The following is a 9,780-nucleotide window of genomic DNA, read 5'->3' as shown; positions in this document are numbered from 1 at the left end:
GTAGTGGGTCGGCAAAAAGCGAGCCCTCATGACGTCCTTCATTTTAGTCAAAGTAATGATAGGAGGTTCACCCTTTTATCTTCTTCGCTCAATCACTTGTTGCCACCAAATGTGAACATAATCTTGGAACTCAAGTGAAGCCATCATGATCTTAGTTTTCTCTTCATAGTTGTGTAGATAGAACCTCTTGTCAACCTTAAATGCCCATGATAGATAGTCTTCGAGATCATTGCTTCCAAAAACTTAGGCATGGTGAACTTGAGCTTGCCGAAGCGATGGTCATCATTGTGATTTTGATTACCATGCCCCTGTCTTGGAGGAGGCACATCATTGTTGTTGTCATCTTGATGATGAAGCTCTTGCCTTGGGGCTTCTTCTTCTTCATGGTGTTCGTGATGATTTGCTTGAGGGGGTTGACGAGGTGGATGCGTCCGGTTCCTTCATTCTTGGTGCTCCTCTTGGCGATCGACTTCTTCTTGGCATTCATGCTGGAGTGCCTCTTATTCTTCGAGTGTTTGGCGGTTTCCCTCTTGCAAGGAGCGAGTTGCATCATGAAGGGCTTGTTGAGATTCAAGCGTGTGTTCCTCACGGTGGTGGTCGTCTTCACGACGTTGTTGTTCTTGTTTGAAAGCTTCTTGTTCTTGTTGGTCACATCATTCACGCTTGCAAAGTCGATCTTGCGATCCATTTGCATGGAAAGGATTGTCCAAATCGTGATCATCGCGACGGTCGTCATATTGATGATGCCGAGCTCAAGGTGGAGTTGCGCCGGAAGAGTACTCGGATAAGTGATGACTTGAGTGGCGTCGCCTTGACGATGTAGATGTTGAGGAATCTCGGTTCACCATAAATGTATGGATCTTATCCATTTGGCCTAATATCTTGGTGTCTAGGTAGTCCGTCATACGCTCCTCGGATTCAGTCAAGTCGGTGGTGAGTTGCTTGTTGCGTTCGTTTAAGACATCTTGCGATTGGCACATAGTTTTTTGCTCGCCGAAGAATTGCATCTTAGAGATGTAGTTTCTAGAGTCGTCGTCTTGCTCTTCAAATACTGGGTTGGGTATTCTTGACCTATACATAGGACTCAAGTAGATGTAAGTGGAAGAACGAGAAGAAAAATAGCAAGTTACCATTCTGTATGTTGAAAATATATCAAAGATCACTCAATGTGCAAATATGGAAATAGTAGAATTGGTATCTTAGATCGTCACTCTCACACCTACACAACTAAGCTTCTGGAGTAGCTTGGCTAGGATAGTGGCACAAAATTCAAGCAATCCATTAGGCCAGATTCAATAGTGATGAAAAATATTTGCAAATTCACAACTAAGACAAATAGATCAATAGCAATGAGTATACACGAAAACATGCACGCGGATAGAGAAGTGGGGTCGTGCAACCAATGAATGAGCACAAAATGTGGAATCCACAGAAAAATCGTGTTGCACAACACTAGAGAGATGCTACCACCATTGACCAAATGAGCTTGATAGGAACTTCTGCACAACCTATAAACGTGTCAAATTTCTATCCCGACTTTTGCTATGTATGTATGAGGCACGATGTCACTCTCTCAAGTGATCCAGGATGATTAAGTATGATATGCAATTCAGCTATTCTATTGCTTTTTCTCTTTCCTTTAAAAAAATTCTTGTCTTTTCCATTTGGCGATGAAATGTTTTATGGACACAATGCGGGACATGCACACCAAGATAGCAATTATGTATATGCGGTTACTATAGTCACACAAGAGATGATAGGAGGATATATGCACGCAATTGAGCTATGCGGCTTATGTATCACTCAATTGCACAAGTAGCATAGGTCAGCAATACTCAGTGGCTAGTCTCAATAGGCAAGTTATTCAAAATAGGCTCCGGGTAACAATTCAATGGCAAGGGTATACACAAGAGTGTCATCGCGGTTACCGTCCTTTCTTTTGGTGAGGTGTCAACGATGAGTTGGTCGGCGATGATTCAGGGCGATGATGAGCCACGATGTCGATGAAGAACCACTCCGAAGTAGTTGAAACACCTTATGAAGCGGCAATTTCGCGGCTCAAAATCTCAAGTGCAAAAAACTTATGAAAAAATTGCGGTGGTTGCGGAAGGAAATGTGCTGGAAATCGAGAAAATGGATGAAAATGAGGCAATGTTACCTAGATGGCTGCACCAGGCTGGATGTCTGGGGTCGGACCGGATATCCGGTCTGCCCGATCCAGACCGAATCTCGGATATCACCAACTTGGGGAAGAATAGGAAAATTTTGCGGCAAAATTGCGGCGATTTTACGAAGCAAATTGGTGGGGATGATGGGAAAAAGCTAGATCCACTTGTCAATCACAAAATATATGGATCCAAACCAACAAATTCTCCTAAAATCCAACGAATCCAAAAAGTTGGTACGACTTTTTTTGAGAATTTTTCGTAATTAGGTCAAAACTAATCAAAATTGGATAGAAAATGAGCCATGGGGAGGGGGGCTGAGCCTCCAAGGTGTGAATCAACATGGATCCCATACCAATATGATACGGGGGAAACCCGGGGGTGGTTGATCTTTTCACACAAGGAAGGGAAAAGGGAGAGAAAACCAAAGAGAAATCAACAAACTCTCAAGACCAATCTCCGAACACACATCCTCTAGATCCATAGAAACACATAAGAATACATTGAAACAAGTTCAACACGGGATACAATGATGCGGAGCATCCCATGGACATTCCCATGGATCCGTCACCAACACATCAAACTCCAAGTGGTCCTATGATAATAGCTCGTGCCCGCACCATCGAATCCCATGTGACATCTCTCCTTCTCGAGTTACCCATATATTGGCACAATACACGACCACTACCTCAACCAAAAATATTGTGCATGATCAAATACGTCGACCACCATGGGAGCTCGGGAGTGCAAGGAGAAGAACTAGACAAAGAAGAGATGGCGAGCATCAAGGGAAGCTCCCAGGACAACCCAAAACTTCTGGCCAGCCGGAACATTTGGTCTCCTAGGCATCCAAGGCCGTCTCCGGAATTTACTTGGACCCGGGCCTGGACCCAGACCCAAAACTTCTGGACACCAGAACTTCCGTCCCTCCCTGAACTTTCAACCTCCATGCACCCTAATGACCTTGGAGGGTGCCAACTCTCTAGGAAGCCCAGAAGTCGGACGGATCCGGCATGGAACTTCCGGTGCTCGGAACTTCCATCGTAGGCCCGAACTTGTGGAATGCATGTGCATACACTTGGGCCCAAGGCCCATGTACCCCCCTCTCTCACACAACTCTCCCTAGACTACAAATACCCGCCACTACCTCCGAATTAGGGTTAGCAATGGTTTATCTCATAGACTAGTTGAGCATTTATACTTCCACTTCCTTCTCCCATGGAGTTTAGCACCTCTATGTGAGAAGATCCTAGTGGATGCCAACACCCCTCTCTAGGGAAGATCCTCTGGGATATCAAGGCCCCTCCTCCGGAGTGGAAGACTTAGTGTTACTTGTATCCTTTATTGAACATGGTTCCATGTACTACATATTTTTATGGATCTAGTGGATGCGTCATTAGATACCATTCTTGAGAGTTTGTGTTTTATCTTGGGTATCTCCCTTTTCCCCTCCATCGTGTGAAAAGATCAACACCCACGGGTTGGCCCCATATCATATTGGTATCATGAGCCACGTTGATTCACACCTTGGAGTCTCAAAAAGTCTCACAAAAATAGGCATACCAAAATTTCTTGGATTTGTTGGATTTGAGGAGATTTTCTTGATTTTGACAAATGGAATTCGTTATTGACAAGTGGATCTAAGCATCCCTCCAGCCAATTTCTGCTATTTTATTTTCCTTTACACCGTCAGATTTGTGCTTTTCTCTCCAATTTTCAGCCCAAGTCTGAGATTTGAAAATTAAGGTTCATCCCTGTTTCGTGACTCCCTGAACTTCCAGCATCAACACGCATTTCCGACCACCAGACCTTCCTGTTGTCTCGTTCCTTCCGGCCCCCGGAACATCCAGTCGAACTAGAGAGTTTTGCTTCAGCACTTTCACATTCTATTCGTCTTTTGAATTTTTGAGCAATGAAATTGTTGCCTGGTCTTTTAGCTACTTAGGAGCAGTTCGTCATCGTGTTTGTTCGTCATCACCACCCTGAATTTTCGCCGACCAACTAAGGGATCGATAGAAGAGGTGTCTATAGTGGTCATGAATAGACTAGTTGCATAAATTAAAATCCTAGCCTTTTCCCAATTTAATGGTTGGCAGATTTTAGCGATTCTGACAAGTCTAGTGAACCGTACACATGCTAGTCAACAAATATGGCAGCGGAAAAGTAAAGAATTTGCACACGTAGTAAGGAGTAGAGTTTAGGAATATCAAACGCCAAGAAGTTGACACGGTGATTTTTGGCATGGTTCTGATATGTGGCGCTATCGAACGTCCATGTTAGTGGAGACTTCAACCAACAGAGTGTAATGGATGCGATATTCCAAGAAGGGCTCCACCCACAAGGGGGGCACGAAGAAGCAGCCTTGTCTATTCCATCATGGCTTCCATCCACAGAGTACTAGCCTGAGTCAGGTTAGATCTTCACGAAGTAGGCGATCTCTTTGCCCTTACAAAAATCTTGGTTCAACTCCACAACACGAAGTAGGAGGCTCCCAAGCGACACCTGACCAATGTGGTTGAAGAATGAACCCCTTGCTCTTGTGCTTCTAAAGATAGTCTCCTCAACACTCAATCACCCTCTCACAAATTTGGCATGGGAAGGATAGATTGATCTTGTGGAAAGAAACTTGGGGAGGCTAGAAATCAAGGTTCAAATGATAGGAATGGAATCTCTTGATATCAACACATGAGTAGGTGGCTCTCTCTCAGAAAAATGAATCTGGCAATGAAGTGTGTGTTCTGAGTGCTTCCTCTACGAATGAGAGGTAGGTGGGGGTATATATAGGCAGCACCCAAACTCCAACCGTTAGACCTAAAGTGACCAACTTGGTGACACCAAAGTTACGAACTCCATGGTACCAACTTTCTCAAAAGGGGTAACTTTTGAATCTTGGTGGAACCGATATACACAACTCGGTAGAACCGAAAAGGTGTCTAAAGGTCACATGACCCAACTCGGTGACACCGATACTCAAACTCGGAAATTCCAATTTTTTGTATAGAGGCAACAGGAGGTTGGCCACCTAAACTCGGTAGCACCGATGCAGAATCGGCTGTACCGAAATGGTAGGTTTGGCTAGGGTTCTGTGTGGGATGAAAATTGGTATGTCCAAATATGGAAACTTGGTGGCACCGATTTTGGATATTTGGCTTGGGACAGAAGTGTTATGTGGGAGAATAGTTGAGTATTTTTGGTGGCTATCTCTGAGCACTTGAGGAAGCTATTCATTTTTAACGCCTCAACCCATTTTAATAGTATTGGCTTTCCTATGGACTAAAAGTGATTTATCACAAAGTGTAAAATGAAGAGTCTTGTAGCTTGAAGCTTTAGTCAATCATATTCCTTCCTTCATCAAGAGGCTTCTCCTCACAATCCTATAGCCAAATCTCTATGTGGACTATACTTGAAATATACTAGGTAAAAGTATTAGTCCAAGACACAGTGTATGTTGTCATGAATTATCAAAACCACCAAGGGAGCATATGTGCTTTCACCAGTTGACACTTCACCATAAGCAACGACGGCAACCGCGACGACACTCCTGATTATACCCTTACCATTGCTTTGTTACACCAAGCCTATTTGCCTAACATGACTACTGAGACTAGACATTGAGTATTGTCGGGCCATGCTACTTGTGCACCTGAGTGATACATACTATGCATAGCTTCAATTGTGTCCATATATCATAGTATCATCTCTTGTGTTACAATAGTACTCGCATACATAATTGCTATCTTGGTGTGCACATCCCGCATTGTGACCATTAAAATATCATCGTCAAAATAAAGAGAAGAAAATATTTTAAGAAAAATAGAAAAAGCAATAGAAACGCAAAATTGCATATTAACTTAATCATCTTGGATCACTTGAGCAAGTGACATCGTGCCTCATACATACCTAGAAAAGTCGAGATAGAAAGACTACATGTTTTGTTTCTTATAGGTTGTGCAAAAGTTTGTATCACGCCCATTTGAGGAATCGTGCTAGCGTCTCTCTAGTGTTGTGCAACATGAGTGTTTTCCGTCGATTCCATATTTGTGCTCATTCCTTGGTTGCATGATGCTACCTCTTGATCTTGCGTTGGTTTTCCTTTGAAGAGGAAAGGGTGATGCAGCAAAGTAGATAAGTATTTCCCTGGGTTTGTTGAGAACCAAAGTATCACTCCAGTAGGAGGAACAAGCAAGGCTCCAATATTATTACCTACACAAATAATCAAAAACTTGCACCCAACGCTATAAAGGGGTTCTCAATCACTTTAGAGTTATTTGCAAGGATGAGATCTGATAGCGACAAATATAAAATATTGCTAGATCTGAAAGTAAAACAAAAGTAAATAAATTGCACCAAAGTATTTTTGGTATTTTTGGTTTATAGATCTCAAAATATAATATGTAAAATAGACCCGGGGGCCATAGGTTTCACTACAGGCCTCTCTCAAACAGGAAAATACTACGGTGGGTGAACAAATTACTCTCGAGCAATTGATAGAAAAGAGAAGTAATTATTAAGATATCCAAGGCAATGATTATGCATATAAGCATCACATCCATGTCAAGTAGACCAAAACGATTATGCATGTACTACTATTACTCCATACATCGACCAACTCATGCCTGCATCTAGAGTATTAAGTTCATTAAGTGAGATGACATGATGTAGAGGGATAAACTCAAGCACTATGATGAAAACCCCATATTTTTAAGCTCGACGGCAACAATACAATATGTGCCTCGCTAGTTATGACACCGCAAGATTGATCCCAAAACAAACCACTTCTCCCATTGCAACAATTACCAATCTAGTTGTCCAAACCAAACAATTAATTCGAAGAGAGTTGCAAAGATATAAAATGATGATGCATATAAGAATGCAGAAGAGACTCAAATAATATTCATGGATAATCTAAACATAAACTCACAATTCATCGGGTCTCGACAAACACACCTCAAAAGATTATTACATCGGATAGATCTCCATGGAGATCATGAAGAACATGGTATTGAAGATCAAAGAGGGAGAAGAAGCCACCTAGCTACTAGTTATGGACACGTAGGTCTATGGTAAACTACTCAAACATCATCAGAGGGGCAATGGAGTTGATGTAGATGCCCTTCGTCATGAATTCCCTCTTCGACAGATTACCAGAAAAGGCTCCCAGATTGGATCTCTCGGGATCAGGGGCTCCCAGCGGCGTAAAAGTATTCCCTTTGTTCTTTTTGGCGATATGGGAATATTTCAGAATTTATAGGCAAAGAATTAGGGTTAGGAGATCTGCACGGGGCCCACAAGCCAGGGGGCGCAGCACACCCCCCCCCAGGGCGCGCCCTGCAGGCTTGTGGCCTCCCTGCAACTGCCTTGCCCCCTACTCCAAGTCTGTTGTGTGTCTTCTGGTCCAAGAAAAATCTTTCCGGATATTTTATTCCATTTGGACACAGTTTAATATTCCTTATCTACAATACCCAAAAACGTGAAAAAACAAAAACTAGCACTAGGCTCTAGATTAATAGGTTAGTCCCAAAAATAATATAAAACAATATATAAATGCATATAAAACATCCAAAACAGATAATATAATAGATGGAACAATCAAAAATTATAGATACATTGGAGACATATCAAGCATCCCCAAGCTTAATTCCTGCTTGTTCTCGAGTAGGTAAATGATAAAAAACAGAATTTTTGATGTGGAATGCTACCTAACATATTTATCCATGTAATATTCTCTATTGTTGCATGAATATTCAGATCCATAAGACTCAAAACAAAAGTCTATATTGACATAAAAACAATAATACTTCAAGCATACTAATAAGGTAATTGCTTCCTTTCGAAATAGCTTGGTCTTAGAACTTGTCCCTACAAAATCATATGGTCTGGCTATGCTCCATCTTCACCACACAAAGTATCTAAATCACGCACAAGCCCGATGAAAATCAAGCAATTGTTTCACACTTTTTATGTTCTCAAACCTTTTCAACTCTCATGCAATACATGAGCTTGAGCCATGGATATAGCACTATAGGTGGAATAGAATGTGGTGGAGGTTGCAAAAAGAAAGAGGAAGATAGTCTCACATCAACTAGGCATATCAACGGGCTATGGAGATGCCCATCAATACATATTAATATGAGTGAGTAGGGATTGCCATGCAACAAATGCACTAGAGCTATAAGTGTATGAAAGCTCAAAAAGAAAACTAAGTGGTCGTGCAAAAGATGTAATTCCACTAGTTATATGAAAGTGACAAAATAGGAGACTCCCTATGAAGAACATGGTGCTACTTGAAGCACAAGTGTGGAAAAAGATAGTAGCATTGTCCCTTCTCTCTTTCTCTCGTTTTTTTCTTTTTTCCCTTTTTCATTTTTTTCCTTTTGGTGGGCTTCTTTGGCCTCTTTTATTTTTTAACTCTATAAGAAATATGGAAGTGATGGTGTGTGTCATAAAAACGGGACGGTGGTGTTGCATGGCAATATATCTCGGAATGGCTATGAAAATGCCATAATAGGTAGGTATGGTGGTTGTTTTGAGGAAAATATAAGGTGGCTGTTTTGAGAAAGGTGGGTTTAATGTACTGGTGAAAGTTGCGCGGTACTAGAGAGTCTAGCAAAGGTGGAAGGGTGAGAGTGCGTATAATCCATGAGCTTAACATTAGTCATAAAGAACTCACATACTTACTGAAAAAGCATGTTAGTTATCGAAGTAATGCTTTAGATGCATGCTCCTAGGGGAAGGGTGTTAGCCTAAGATGCGATCCTATCGTCAATTTGGCAGGAGGGCCTCGTCAGGGATAGAAGCACATCTCGTCGTTTCGCAAGAATGGATATCGTTACAAGTACATGTACTGAAAAGGTGAGATATATGGAATTGGCTTACACTCGCCACAAGCTACATCAGAGTCACATCAGTACAATACATAAACGTCATGAAGAAGAGCAGGGTCCGACTACGGACGAAAACAAACGAGAAAAGAAAACGACGTCCATCCTTGCTATCCCAGGCTGCCAGCCTGGAACCCATCCTAGATCGATGAAGAAGAAGAAGAAGAAGAGGCAACTCCCAATGAACAATCATCGTGCTCACGTCAAAGTAACCTTTACCTGTACCTGCAACTCGTGTTGCAGTAATCTGTGAGCCACAGGGGACTCATCAATCTCATTTCCAAAGGTATCAAAACTAGCAAAGCTTAATGGGTGAGGTATGGTTAAGTGGTGAGGTTGGAGCACGCGACTAAGCATTTATTTAGTGGTTAACTTACGAGTACAAGAAATAAAGAGGGGGATGATCTATGCACAGCGGATGTGAAGTACTGATGATCAAAGGAATTATCCTGAACACCTACTTAAGTCAAACATAACCCCACCGTGTCCTCGATCGGAGAAGGAGCTCACGAAAGAGACATTCACGGTTACACACTCAGTTGGCATATTTTAATTAAGTTAACTTCAAGTTTTCAAGAACCAGTGTTAAACAAAGTTTCCACGTTGCCACATAACCGCGGGCATGGCTTTCCGAAAGATTTAACCCTGCAGGGGTGCTCCAACTAGTCCATCACAAATTACCACGAGCCGCATAGACATCCTTGATCACGACACTCGCGATTTCGTCGGATTCT

This window comes from Hordeum vulgare, chromosome 6H (genome assembly GCF_904849725.1).
Source record: "Hordeum vulgare subsp. vulgare chromosome 6H, MorexV3_pseudomolecules_assembly, whole genome shotgun sequence".
NCBI classification, from domain to species: Eukaryota; Viridiplantae; Streptophyta; class Magnoliopsida; order Poales; family Poaceae; genus Hordeum; species Hordeum vulgare.
This window is presented reverse-complemented; position numbering follows the sequence as displayed.